Below are 16,496 nucleotides of genomic sequence, written 5' to 3'. Positions count from 1 at the left end.
AATATACCACCTTATTAGTCTAAATGGAAATATGATCTTATTTTTTTAAAGTAAGATATTGAATTTTATTGTTGTGGATTAGAATGAGAGATTTCACTAAAAAGTGGTCAACTAAATTTATCAATATTTCACACAAATGTTAAATATTATGAGGATCCCTAAAAAAATATTTAGGATTTGATTGTTATAGAAAAAAAAAAAAGACACTTGGCGTGGGCTGCAACTATTTGGGCCTTATTAATTATTTAAAATTAAAATAATTTTCAATTACGTTATTGTCTTCTAATTTGGTTTTTACTTTTTAGATTTAAGTAAGATATTTTATTTTAAAAGATTCAATTTAATTTCTTTATTTATTTATTAAGTTTAATTTGATCTCCTTATTTTTTGAAATGTTCAATTAGGTTTTTTTTTTTTAAAAAAAAGTTGAATTTAACCTCTTTATTCTTATGTTAACTTAAACATTTTAAAAAAATGGATCCTTTTTTTTTAAAATAAAACCAAATTGAATTAATTTTAAACAATAAACACTAAGAATCTTAAAAATAAAACGATCAAGTCGAATCTAATAAATTAGTTAAGAGAGTAAACTAAATCTTTTAAAGACAAAAAAACTAAATTACAACCAAAATGGTAGTAATTAAGCAGCATGTAAGTAAAATAAAAAAAAGGCTGGTGCTTCTTTTATTTACACTTTTTATTTAATTCCTTGAAACTACGTCGTTTCGACCTTCAGAGGCTAAATATAAACGAAAAAAACGCTGTAAGTCCCAATCTCTCTCCGTCATCTCGCAGCTCTGTCAATTCCCGTTTCGAACCATATTCATGTAACAATTTCTCTTCTCAATCCTTTTTTTTTTCTTCGTGATTGAGAATTTAGATATACTTTCTGATTGGTTCATGATTGTTCCTTTGTCTTTTGGTTCATGTAACAAGTTCACTTATTATAGCGTATGCTACAATTGCAACAATGAAGTAATCTGAATTCCATCTTAAGCTATGTAAAGTTTTATAAAACAATTATTCATTGCATTCTTAGTATTACATAAGCTGAAAAGGGGATAATTTAGTTCAATGGCTAACACCAGAATTTCTTTAATTTTTACACACCAAGTCTCTTTTCAGACTTTCATACTGTTTACATTCTTCTTCTTTTTTCTTCGTCTTGTTCACCTCTCCCGTGGTGGTCTGCCTCTCAATGTTGTGGAATCAAATGTATGTATGCATCTTTTAACTTTGAGTTTAATGGTTATGTACTACGCTGTCATTCAATCACAAATAACTATTGGTACAAATTTTAAGATAATTATTGTAGAAGTCAATAAATTTACCATACATGGTGGTTTGCGAATGAATGATGGTGTACTATTGCTTTACGGTGTCAGTGCATCACCTATTTTCTCTTTAATTTTTACCATTTTCATTTATTTTTATTGGAATTTAAATAGATGCTTCTTCACTGTCTCTTGCGGTGCAGATTAAAGTCGGAAATATCATTGGAAAACAAGGTTCCTTTGTCTTTTGGGTTATTGAATTTTACACTGATGATATGATTCAATTTGGCACGTGTAGTTATGTTATGCCTTCTAACAAATTCACTTTGCATTCTTGTTGTGCTGGACATGTTTGCTTCCAGGGCGCTTTTATGAGGTTTTTACTACTTATTACTTTACCAATATAATGTCAAATAGTATCAATTAAATCTTGTTATCCAACACTTTTTCTTCATCATGAAGGAAGAGGAAAAGCCACTATCAAGGTTTACTTTTTCCTCAATTTGTATTTGAAATGGAATATTGTATATTTGTATTATGTGCACAGATGCAACATATCCAACTGCCTTAAGTAAGGAAAAGAGAATTAGCTTAGTGAATACTATCATGTAATGTTTGTCTTTTGATGTAATTACTATTGTATTTATTTCTAAAGGCAAACTGATGGGAAGGCTATTTGGTCATTGTGTCTAAGAAAATCATTTTTTGCACACTTTCTGCACCCTCTTTGAGATATAATTTGACACATAGAATCAACTCCTTGTTGCACAATATAGTATGCCTTGATTGTATACTGCACAACCTCCTTGGCAGAAGAAACTTTCATCCATAATTCTGAGAACTTTCTTATTTTACTCCATTTATCAGAAAGGTGGCAACCAAAGTGAATGAAAGCGAGTTGTATATAGACAATAGAAATTTACTTATGTAGTCATAGTTAACTACTTTTTTGTTTTTATAAATGCTTGTACACTTACAAGTTATTCTCCATAATGAAACCATATATGTCCAACTAAAAAAGACTTCTATTGATTTATGTGTAAATTTACTTGAACCCAAATATTATAGATGCACTCCCTTCATCCCTTTTTATAAGACCCTTTCAAGTAATTCACACCCTTTAAGAAAATTGGTTAACATAGTTAGTGACATTAAGTTTGTCGTTAATTTGTAATGTTCTTCCAAAATTACCCTTATTTTTTATAAAATTAATTTTTCTTTCTTACTTAATTGCTTCTTACCTAATTGCTACTCATTTTCTCTAATCCTAATAAGAGAGAGGAAAAGAGTTTATCTTATTAATTTTCAGCATTTATTATTTTTTTTGGCTAAATAAATTTTTAATTAATTATGGGTATTTTAGGAAAAAATAATTAATGCAACATAATATTAGAAAATAATCTTATAAAAACGGACAAATAATTTTTTGAAAAGGGTCTTATAAAAAGGAGTGGAGGGAGTATATATGAAGCTGGTTGCTATGTATACACTCACTTGGATTGTATTGAAAAAATAACATGTAGGTAGCAGATGTAAACCCAGAAAGCAAGAAACAGGACAGAAGAAGAAGTGTTTTTTTACCTGTTTTAGGTTTTGTTGTAGTTCAATTCCCTAGTGCAAATGTCTTTTGACAAAAATAGAATTGTAATAAGAGAAGGACCTTTGAAAAAAAAAGATAAAGAAAGAAAGTATTATGAAAGTTGGAACTTGAAAATTGCGATAAGGTGTCCTCTAAAGCCTAAATTTTTGGAAACACAAAGAACTACCAAATCTCTCTGATTGCTTAGAATGGTAACTCCCTTAAAGCATCCATGGGCAGACAACCAAAGATAACATAAGAACACAATCCTATCCCAATCCCAAAGCAAATTTAAGGGAAAGAAATTGTCTGTGAAGGTTAATTTGAAGGAAATTATCTGCTTTGTAGTCGAAGAATAATTTTCCAATGTTTAGAGCTTGGGTAGTTACATAACACACGTGACAGGTGAGAGTAGTGTGAAATCTTCAATTTGTATACAATCATTTCTTTTTAACTTATCAAGTAATTCTGCCCCTACAGAAGTCTTGACCTTAGAGGAAGTTTTAGGTATCCAAAAGATTTTATTAGATTAGTCCCTAAATTGTTTGCTTTCTTGCTCCATCTGAACGACAATAAGTATAACTAGTTATAAATTACGTTCTAAGTCATACACTAGTAAAATTTTTTGGAATGCTTAGTTCTCAATTTGTGGGAGGACGCTGATTATTTTTTAGTGTCTGATTATTTATCTGTTTCTGTATCAGTAAATATTTACATACTGGTAATTCGCATCTGAGATTGTTATACATATCAATGATGGAAGTAAACTTAGATTGAAAATCTAAGTTTCTCGGTGATCTGCATTCTTTGCCCTATAAAATTTAAAATTATTTTCCTAATGTTTTTTCCTTCTTGATTTAAGGAATAAAAAGGTAGTACTGGACAACGGCCGAAGTCAAATGATTCTTTATTTTTCATACTGCACTTATCCGTAAATAATTGGCAAAAAGTTACTCAGATGTGGAACTGCCTTTGAAAATCTAATTATTTCATGCAATAGTTGCAAGCAACATTTATATTTTTTTTTCTAAATGTCAACCTGTATTTCTTTGGGAATTTCTTTTATGTTAGTACATGGGTTTATTTTGATGTCCCTTTACAATGAGGTTAACAAAATTTGAGAGACGAGTTTTGTATGAAACAGGTACCATCTCACATTGTAGCTGGTGATGCCATAGTTGTTAATATAGAGCTTGACTCCTATATAGAAAGGTTAGTTGGTGTGGTATAATCTAATTCAAAGAACTTGATACTAAAATTAGTGATACTTTTTATATTGTTAAGCATCATCAACTCTCTTGGATTGACATGCTTGATTGTTGTTACCTCTTCTGTCCCTTTATTAAGACAGTTTATCTTATCTCTTAATCGTACCTCATCCCTTTGTATCTATTTTCTTCAATAAATTTATATCCTGTATAATGAAAGACATTCTTTAGGTAGATAGATTTTTTTAAATTGTGATTCTACTTGGAATCATTACCATTATTTTTCCGTAAGCTTGAACCAAATTTATATTTACTATTAATAATAAATATTTTATTTTATTTGATAATAATAAATTAAAGAAATAAAACTTTTAAAATCAATAATATATCACACGTGCTTTACACAGGAAAATCAAGTTAAAAATTGATCACCATGGCCTTTGGTACTGTAGGCTCCAGTGATCATGTTTTGAGTTTGATTTTCTAATGTATAAAAATTATTATTTGATATATAATTGAGTAAATATACAATTTCATTCTCAAGTCAACTTTTGTTTTGTTTTCTAAAATTGTGTGTATGTAATTTGGTTTCTGAATTTGGCAACTACGCAACAAATTATTCCTTTCAACGTGAACTTGATCATAGTATATGGCAACTAAAGTATCATGAACTATACAAATTTAAGAACAAATTGTTAGAGAAGGACTAATTTGTCCTGAAGTTGACTGATCTGGGGACCAATTTGCACTTGCACACACTTGATCAACTCAAGTTCCTCCTTTTGGGTATGAAATTGTATATTACTCAATAATATTGTACAGCTTGACATTGCGTATAAAAATTGTATTGTGCCTTCATTTTCAGGGCCAAAGCATAGTTTGACTTGGGCCAGGATTTGAGCAGAGACTACCAATATCTAATTGTCATGAGTTTTGAAGCCGAATTGTCCTATTTATTCTGCCTCCTAGCCCTCATTCTTTCACTTGATACTAATAAGTGTGACTTTTGATTTTTTTAATTGATTACTTTTTCTGTATCTGCCAGCAATGAGTTTGGACGTTCTAACTTCTATGGGTATCTTTGTTTTTGTGCACAAATGACAAATGAGTTATGACTACTAGTTTAGTTTATGCACAACGAAAGAAGCAAAGACAAAATCTTGATTGTTGAAATTTTAGAAGATGAAAAATCATTTGGACAGTTATGAATTCCATTCAATTCCTCTATCGGTGGGACATATGTGGAGCAAAATAATGGATTGAGAAATAAATGTTCGTAGTTGTGGATAATTAAGAAAATTTAAATATGTTTTTAATCCTTTTGTTTTTATTAATCCTTCACATTTTTGAAAAGCTAATTTTAGTCCCTCCTTGTTAAACGTGTTCATGATTTTATAATTTGAGTTTTTTAACTGTCAAAATTTATTTTTTCTATAGAATAATTTCTGATAATATTAAACTGCCTAAATACATGCTAATTTTTTGTACAAATTAGAACTAGTTATGAGATTTCATGTGAATTTATTTCAAATTGATTGATATTTTAGCATTCATACATAAAAATACTTTGTTTTTACCAAATACATGCTATTGTCTTAACTAACTATCTCAATTTTCACAATTCTATCAGGGTTGAAGCATTTTTTATTATAAAAAAAAATAATAAATGTACACTTCCTTTTAGAGTGGATTGGGTGGAAGGAAAAGAGAAACATGGAAAAAATTAGAGAGAGAAAGTGATAAATGTTACAAGTATTGTGATGAGGAAAAAGATAAAAAAAAAATGAGGTAAAAATAAGGTAAGAGAAAATAAGTGTATATTTATGAGAGAAATACTAACTACAATTTGAATATAGTCTTTATTTATAACAGAAGGATGCTCTTTATTATTAATTAAAATTTATTAAAAGTTATTATAAATCTTACTTCTTATTTTACAAGTCTCACTCGTGATTTTATAATTTTTAACCAACTGTAAATAGTATTAAAAATCATGTGTTGCGAACACTTGTATTCTCAACTGCTCCTTCTCTCTCTTTTTAGTCAAGCCTTCTCTATTTCCATCCAAAAAACTTCTCTCATTAACAACACAACAGGTTGTGTTAAAAAATTGTAATATATGTTGGTTCAAAATATATTTGGTATTAATATCAAACTTTATATTTTTTATATGCTTTAAAATTAGTATGTGTAAATGTACTAAAAAATTATACATCTTATGTTGGACAAAACTAGTTCAAAAGTAAAAAAATTGGCTAAAATTAATAAGTTGTTAGTTGAAAACATAAAAGAATATATAAGTTTATTTATTCAATTAGAATTACTAGTATTTATTTAGTAAAGTTAGTTGTTGCAGTAAATAATAAATGTAGAATAACATAAAATATACATTTATATATTTTTATATAAATTTTATTGAAAAATGTATTTTTTTAAAAGTTGTTAAAGTTTTAGATTTCTTTTCCTAATTTTAATTTTTTGTTAATTTTTTAAATGATCAAGTATTTTATTAAAAATGAAAATAAATAGTATTATAAGAGAAAATAACCACAAAATAGTAAAAAGAGAATATGATAAGTAAAACAACTTACCTTTTTTTTAATATGCATATTTTTACTTAAGAAATTGATTAAGAAAAGGTGAGGGTGAAAAAGATAGTATATTGAGATAATAAAGATAAATAATATAAGAAAAATGTTCAAACTTATAAGTTACATAATAATTACGTGAAATTATTCCAACTTAAATAATGTTTTTATATAAGTTTGAATCCTTACACAACAATATTAAATACCAAATAATTATTGTACTTCGTGGATCAATTATGATAGTGATTCACACTAAAATTCATCTTTATGTTACCATTTAATCAGATTAAAAATGAGTTTCATAATGTCACATAACATTTAAGTAATTCGCGTATATTTTACCCAATAGTACTACAACCCTTTAACAACTCACATTTTATAATTTTTATTTACACTTAATTTGTTTTCATCGTTACAATATTAATTTTTAAACGGAAAAAATAATTTTGTGTCTATAAACAACCGTTCTTTTGGTACTTAAATTTAAACAATCCATCCTACCAACTTATCAGTTCCAATAAAATAAAAAAATAAATAAACGATTCCTTAGTTTGAACAATACAATTATACAATTTCATCAATAGTACTCTAACTTGAGTTGGTGATATTTTTTTATATTCGGAACTTGAGCAAACAATATACAACAAGTAGTATATATATATATATATATATATATATATATATATGCAACACTCTCTTTTATTTTATAGAACTGGTACTCTATTCTTGAAAGTTGAAAGCATGTGTGTGAGATGATGTATGTGTGTGCAGTGCAAAATGCGAGTACAGGGTTAGTGTGTGATCAAATGTTGTTAGATGCTATATGGTGTACACGGAACAAATGGGAATAAAGCAAACATGAAATAAAATATGTTAAAAAGCAAGATTTAAATTTTCTTTTACAAGGAGGTTACAAATGTTGTCCACTAATCAAATAAATGTTTAAACATATAACAGCTAGTTTTGACATTTATATGTACGTAGGGCTCCATTCCAACGTTACATTACATAATATATTTGACTTTTGTCTTCCTTTCTTTTCCTTAGAGCTAGCTAACTAGTACTGTTGTATGACCAACTCTATATATACCTCCATTTTCTGTAAGAACAATATCCACAGCTGGATCGAGTGAGAGAAGGAATTAATAAATGGAAACTGAGAGTGAGATAATGATGATCCCTTGTTTTAGATTTTTGGAAAGGTGGGTCGGCATTAGAAGAAGGGAGTGAGGAATTGAAAGAGATGACCTTGTGAGAGTCATGTAAGAGTATTTCCAACATATAATTTCTACATTTGAAGGGCTAATTTCATTTAAGAAAAAAAGCAACAAGTGGCTGAAGACTAATTATCATTTGTGGTGAAGTCCTAATCTTTCATGCTGGAAGTTGTTCCTAGCTAGCCTCCTTCATTTTCATTATTAAGCCTCCAATTCAGCAATAAATTACGTCAAAAATTTCCTTGTTGGTATGAAGATTGTTACAACCACTTAGATAAAGAAAATCAAGTTTCCTGTTAGGCCAAATTGATGGCAGCACTGCACATATGGCAGTATAATCTAAGTTCACGTCATTTCCTCTAATGCCAGTGAGAATTCCACTAAGGTCTGGGTCACATAGATTTTGAATGAACATTTAGGCTTTCAATCTCTCTACACTCTACAGCCACTTGAATACAAATGCATGAGCTTGGGGAGAGACAACATGGATAGATGGATCGCACACAAGCTTTCAGAACAACCAAGATTTACTCTTTCAAGTTTTTCTGTCTTTGATAAGTCTAGGATCTCAAATTAAGTCTTGGAAGCAATAAAGATCAATTGTCATTTATCTTGGAAGGTTTTGTAACAGAAAAGATACATCACAATACTCGAAAATCATTGAATTCTTACTTGTGAGTTTTTTTAAAAAGAGAAACCTAAGCATACATAAAGCACATGTAGCTCCTAGGTGTGGCTTTTGTGAATGAGCTACCAGTTACCACTTAGGACTCTGCCGTACTTTACAGACCAAAAGAAAAAACGAGATCACCTAAAAAAACGAGGCATAAACATAATACCAATATTCACACATTCTCACAATATGATTGAAAAAAAAGGAGGGCAAACTCAGTCGATGGTTTAGTTAGACTTTTTCCTTCGTTTAGAAAAGAAAAATCCTCATAAGTTAAATATATTTAACTTACCTCACTGCAGTTACAATAAAAAAAATATCAATTTATATATAATTAAGAGCAACTATGATTATAGATATCACCTTGTCACAAGGTTGTCCATCCATGTCTGTTGGTAGAAATCAGCCTACAAAATCCAACTTTTGATCACAAGATTTGCCACTCAACTGCTAGGATTTTGACATTATTTGCCATTATTAGGAAACACTTTGATCAAAGAAAAGGTTGAAAACAAATTATTAAAGCCAAAACTTGCCTCTGATTTGAGGGAATATATAACTTAGTCACTAAGTTACCGAAATGAGGGGTTTAGAAAGTCATGCTTGGTTGTTGAGAGTGTTGGACAATTCTCTAGTCCAGGTTGGGAACTTGGGATTTTCAAACACCCTCTACTTGTCAAATGTTGAATGTGAAATCATTGGAAAACTTCAGCTGTACAACCGCATGAATAGGATATGGAAAAAAATATCACACCACAAACGAGGTTCGTGTTTGGTCTTAGTTGAAAATTGTAAAGAAACACACTATTAAATTGTCAAGGGTGGGAAACATTCAGATTAAACAGAAATAATCAATCCACTATTAGTCTGTAACTAAATTCGTATTCCTATGCAGAGGAAAACTATATTATATGAAAAAGGAAGAAATGCCAAACCAACCTGAATCTAATTAAGTACATTAACTGTTCCAACCCGTGATCCTCCTTTTTGTTGAAATGATTATCCACTGATAAAGTTTTTCCTGAAATCAGAAGAACATCTCACAACATTCGTGTTAAACTCACTGTCGTTAATTCGATGCAGCAATTAAAACAGTACTACAACTGTCCGTGATCATTCATAACTGTCATCTTGTCCTCTCTGCTTAATACAAAATCCAAGAATTTAGGTTAATACAATTAAATGTTTAATTGTATCCTTGTGTTTTCAGATATAGTTAGTGCATGATGAATGTTGTTCAGGCATCAAAGCTACTTAGAAAAGAAGTAGAAGACCAACCATGTAGTTTTAGAATTCACTGCTCTTATCTATACTAACTAATAAGCACTAACAAGTAACCATAATAAATTAAGTGATTAACAAACTCTAAGTGAATTTTACTACTCTCATAATAATACATCTGGGAGACGATGATCTTTTCATTCCAATAATTATTCATAAGACAATTTGTTATAGACTAAATTCAGGGTTGATATTATAACACTAAGTTAAATATACTTCAGGGTTGAAGTGTATTGCTAACCATTAAAATCGAGACTCTGCCGAATATGTTAAGAGATGCAACAAGAGTTAACAATTTGCCAACATATCTTGTGGTAGCAATAAATTAATTCATCAAATGGATGATGTTGGTTAATTTGAAAATCGAGATAATACTGGATAAATCTGAAGTCGTGTATAACACTTTCAGATTGAATCAAATTTCGGGGTTTAACCAAAATTGTTCAATCGGATAAAATCAGAAGATTATAATTCAAGAGTTTTGTTTTGGTCTTGTATGTTTTGTCACACCGTTATGCTTTCTGAACCAGAATGATTATTTATGATCAAAGAACAGGTGGTTTTTGGCGGTTGATGGAAGTTGTTTCTTTTTAAAAACTGCCGTTGATGGAAGTTTTAGTAACTTCCATGTAACTTCCAACCGTTGATGGAAATTTTAGTAACTTCCATGTAACTTCCAAAATTTGCCTAAATCGAACATCTCGTTATTACATTAAAACAAGCGTGCACTCTTATTTTAACATAATAAAGAGATCAATTACACTAAAATGTCCAACAAACCTCCCCCATTTTAGTGTAATTACCGATTAAATCACCAAAGTCATAACATACCACAAACTACTGCATAGATGAAATATCGTGAAGATTGAATTTCATCTTAGCAAATTACACGTTTCAAATATTCGAATATCAGGGTGTCACTAAGAATTGAACCCTTTCTATTCATAATGAATACATGAAGATAATCTGCACAATAGTTTATAACATTACTCTTGCTCGACACTAGTTTACTAGCCTGTGTCCCTATCCTTCATAAGCATATCAAAGCCAAGTCCCAGCTTCTTGAAGCGGCTAAACTTCATGCTTATATAGGTAGTCCTTTTCTTTCTTGCACCTGCAAATGCAATTTTTCAAAAGAACCATTGAGAAGTTATACTTCAACCTCCTTAACTTGCAGAACCGAACACATACCTTTTGGGATACTTTCGATGATATGTTCCAATCTCTACATGTTAAGCTTTCCATATTGAATTCAGCACCTAATATCATATTAGATGGGAATTGGGTATCTTGACATAAGAGATTTCAGATGGATTTTAATCCTAATCCCACAGCCGACCTTTTCACGAGATCTCTACTTAATCCTTTGGTTAAATGATCGGCCAAATTATGCTGAGTTCTCACAGCCCTACATCCCTAAATTTTGAGATAACTCAAATTTGGTGTCTTTTTGTGCCAAAGTTCATATGGGGTAACCTTATTCCTTTTGTTAGGAATTCGATTCAACAAGTAACAGGCTGTCAACATAGCCTCACCCCAAAATCCTTCACTTAAACCCGAATAGGATAACCTGGAATTCACCATTTCTTTCAAGGTTCTATTCTTCCTTTCGGCTACATCATTCTGTTGTGGTGTATAGGGAGCTGTAGTTTGATGTATTATTCCAGTAGATTGAAAATAAACCGGATCATAATACTCACCTCCCCTATCCGTACGAAGAGTTTTGATTAGCCCATTTTGATGAAGTTCTACCTCTTTCTTATAAATTTTAAATTTATCAAGAGCTTCATCTTTTGTATTTAATAAATATACATAACAATACCTTGATGCATCATCAATAAAAGTAACAAGATATTTTTTTTTATGACCTAATGATGGAGTAGCATGCAAGTCACACAAATCACTATGAATAAGGTTTGAGACTTTAGTCTCACTTTTAACATCCTTAAAAGGTTTCCTAGTGGTCTTGGTCAACATGCAAGTTTTGCATTTTTCAATGTTCATAGGAGGAATCATACTTGTTTTTGACATATCTTTTAATCTTTTGTAATGAACATGTCCTAATCTAGCATGCCAAATTTCTGATTTTGTCATATTAATTATAGAACTACACGAGGCCATACAAACAGATTCATGAACAAAAGGAACATCAATGTTTAATTTAAACATTCCATTACAACGATAACCAAATCCAACAAACGAACCATGTCTTGACAAGATGTACTTGTCACTTTCAAGTACTTGCTTGAAACCACAATTATTTAAAACCATACCAGACAATAAGTTCTTACGAATACCAGGTACAAATAAGACATTATCCAAATACAAACTTTTTCCGGAAGTAAAAACTAAATTCGCACAACCTAATCGTAGGATTGGTTCAGTTGCAACATTGTCCATCTTCACAATAGAGTCATCATCGATTGGTCTAAATTCCTTGAACCAACGACAATCTTTGCACAGATGGCTTGTTGCTCCCGAATCAAACCACCAAGCAACGTCATCATCCTTGTTGCTTTTCAGGATCATTAGACCCACTTGGACCAGCCTTGTTCTTTCCTTTGAACACCCAGCAATCCCTCTTTAAATGACCAGATTTCCCACACTTCCAACATGACAATTTTGTCTGTTTGTTTGGACCTTTGTTCTTATTTCCTTGAAATTTGCGTTTGTTACCTTTAGCATTATAATTTTGCTTAACTGTTCCACTTTCCTCTACCATATTAACGGAAGAGGAACCTGCTACATTTCTATCATTGACTTTGTCAATTTCCTGAGCCCTCAGCGACTCCTCAATCATGAAATGACTACCGAGTTGAACCAGAGTCAACTCTTCCTTCTTATGTTTCAAGGTATGCTTGAAGTCTTTCCAAGAAGAAGGCAGTTTATCAATTATAGATGAAACTACAATGAATTCATCCATTTTCAAATCATGTTGAGTAAACTGACCCAAAATCCGCAGCAGTTCATTATATTGTTCCATAACAGGCCTCGAATCAATCATTTTGTAATTAAAGAAATTACTAACTAAGAATTTGTTACTTGAAGCATCTTCTGCCATATACTTGGATTCAAAAAAGTCCCATAATTCCTTAGCAGACTCAACATTTTGATAAATATCAAAGAGAGAGTCAGACATATCGTTCAGAATGTGTCCACGACAAATGTAATCGCCGTTCTCCCATTTCGAATGCTTCCTTGTTTGATCCAGAGTTTCATCTTCTATATACACCGACATCGGTGTACTCAGCACATACACCACATTCAATGTCGTCAAGAGAAAGTGCATCTTCTTCTGCCATCTTCTGAAATCCTGCCCTTCAAACTTGTCCAACTTCGCAAACTTGCTTGTCATCTTCGAACTATCGTTCGTCATCTCGAAAAATTTGATTCAATCTTTTGTTGGTTAATTTGAAAATCGAGATAATACTGGATAAATCTGAAGTCGTGTATAACACTTTCAGAGTGAATCAAATTTCGGGATTCAACCAAAATTGTTCAATCGGATAAAATCAGAAGATTATAATTCAAGAGTTTTGTTTTGGTCTTGTATGTTTTGTCACACCGTTATGCTTTCTGAACCAGAATGATTATTTATGATCAAAGAACAGGTAGTTTTTGGCGGTTGATGGAAGTTATTTCTTTTTAAAAACTGCCGTTGATGGAAGTTTTAGTAACTTCCATGTAACTTCCAACCATTGATGGAAGTTTTAGTAACTTCCATGTAACTTCCAAAATTTGCCTAAACCGAACATCTCATTATTACATTAAAACAAGCGTGCACTTTTATTTTAACATAATAAAGAGATTAATTACACTAAAATATCCAACAGATGAGGCCAAATCCCTAACAACCATAAATTGTTGAACAAATTAGGAAAAAAATTCACATGGAAGAACTTATTAATTTGTAGGTACAATTTGATTGATAACTGACAATGGAAAATAATTTGACCATAGAGCCTTCGGTGACTTGTGCAAGAACTTTTGAATACACTATAGGCTTAAAGAAGTGGTTAAACAATGACAAAAGACAAATGCGGGAGGTCCTTTTGGCCATATTATATATGGGCCTACCACACCACCACTTAGACATTTACACAAGAAAATCCTTTGATTAGGCTTACATATCAAAGTTACCAATTAATCCCTACATGTCAATTAACATTCTCCAAAAGCAAAGGTTGTCCTAAAGACTTAACACAAGTCTTAAAACCTAGAAATATCCATAAAGGAGACATAATTATGCTTACGTGCACAGATCAAGTTCACAAGATCATAGGGAAGGCAAGCTAGTGCACGCCAAATTCGGACGACCCTTTCAAAATTTAATGAAGTTGTTAGAAAAAGGAGCCTTCAAGATGGAAACACTAGTAGAGGAAAACTTCTACCTCAAACATTGAACATCACTAACCTTGTTTTAAGAGGTTAAAAGATACCCATGAATGAAAGAAAATGCTGTGTATGAACAAAAGAAAACCTCTTCCTTGAGGTACATGCTTTGTGCATGAATGAAAACTCTTATGAATGGTGCTGCTTTGCGCATGAACGAAAAGTTCTATTTTGAAATACATATATATATATATATATATATATATATATATATATATATATATATATATATATATGCTTTGTGCACGAACAGAAAGCCTTGATTAATTATTATACACCTTATTACTAAACTCTTAGAAAGAGAACCCAGAGAGAAAATCCAAGATCCTTCTCAGTCAATGGGAGAAACCTTCAAGATGCTCATCATGAAGACAAAGCATGAATGAAAACTCCTTCCTAGTAAGGCACCTTCATACACCTGGACTGAAGGCCTTGCTTAAGATTAAAACTAAGTCATGGACTTTGAAAGGCTTGTGAGAACAGAACATAAATGTCATGTATGAAAGACAAGACAACTACTACCATGTAAGTAATATATATATATATATATATATATATAATATTTGAGCATATCTTGCCTTTTCCACTACTTAATAATAAAGATTTTTTAAAATACTATCCATCTAAAGATTTTCACATTATTAACTAATTAAATAATATTTTTAACATAACTATTATTATAAGTTCATAATTTTTAATAATAAATAATCTTTAATCTTTAATTCATTAATAATAAAAGACGTCTTGATAGGTTTCCGGTATTCGAGATATTATTCAGTTAAGTGCTCGATTGATCATCACAATTTTATTCTGACTAAAAAATGCCTGAGGGTGGGTTGAGAGGAAATCATGTTTATACACTGATTGTGGAGAAACTTTGTGACTAGCCAAACAAATATATATATATATATATATATATATATATATATATATATATATTACAATTTTTGTAAATTCTAATTAAATCCTTATTTATTAAGTATTATTATTCTTCTCTCTCTTTTTAACACCATTGAGTATAAATTAGTCATTATTATTCATGATTTTTTTTTCACCGTGTTGTTAGTGTAAAATATTTGTTATCTTTATAAAAGACTAATCTTTGTTGATCAATTTGATTACCTTTAGTGGACTTTTTTTTTCTTTTAATTACATTTTTTCTTGTTCACAAAATTCAAAAATCAAACCTAAGACCTTACTTAAGAGATCAAAGCCCAATTTTACTCATACCAACAATAGGCAACAACATATTGATTCATTATTCATGATTGGATTTTATGTAAGCCCAATTTTACTCATTCCAACAATAGGCAACAACCTATGGTTACCTATTGTTGAAATGAGTAAAATTCGGTTTACATTCCTTAAATAAGACCTCAGGTTTGATTTTTAAATTTTGTGATTTATAGTTACTTTTTCTAAACTTCTCTCAAATTCTCTTTATCATTTGTTGAAATTTGTTGAAAATCATTAATTTTTGTGAGTCTCACTTCTAATTTTATTATTCTATCATGATTTAGAAGTGAAACTCACTAAAATTGATAATATCCAATAATTTTTAACTAATCATAAAAAAAGTATTTGAAATACAATATCGGTGTCCCTAATATTTCATTAAAAAATATTCATTTATTATAAATGTTAGTTATATAAGATAAATATTCATTTTTTATTGCGTATGCCAAAACACTAGATGTATTTTAAATTTAAAATAAGTAATTTATTTTTTATAGAAGGTTATCTTCAAATTGAAATTTATAGATAATTAAGAAAATTAAGTACACACGTAAATATAAGATTTGCTTAATATGATAGAATGATATATGTTTTTTTTCTCCTGATATGTGTCAAGATGTATTAAATGCACTTCTCAAGGAGAGAAGATAGAGCATTGAAAATCTCTAATTGAGAGAATGAGAGCTAGCTTCACTCAACAAGTTAGAAATTCTAATTTATAATAGGAGTATATACATAAGTTATATTTAGGATTTACATAAAAAAATTTAAACTATAATAGCAGATTACTTTTAACTATTAATCGTTGCTTTAAAAAATTATTGAAATTTAATTTAATGATAATATTAAAAGAAGGCAGCAGATTGAAAGAAATAAGTAATTAAGATAATACATATAAATATATAAATAAAGATAAAAGAGTAATAATGAATGATGAATTTTCTAATGTGAAATGAATTAAGAGTGTGTTTGGATGAGACAATTTAAAATTATGAGAATTTTAAATGCTTCAATTTAAATTTTTTCATTTTTAAAATTATTTTGATAA

Source organism: Glycine soja, chromosome 6, assembly GCF_004193775.1.
Source record: "Glycine soja cultivar W05 chromosome 6, ASM419377v2, whole genome shotgun sequence".
NCBI classification, from domain to species: Eukaryota; Viridiplantae; Streptophyta; class Magnoliopsida; order Fabales; family Fabaceae; genus Glycine; species Glycine soja.
This window is presented reverse-complemented; position numbering follows the sequence as displayed.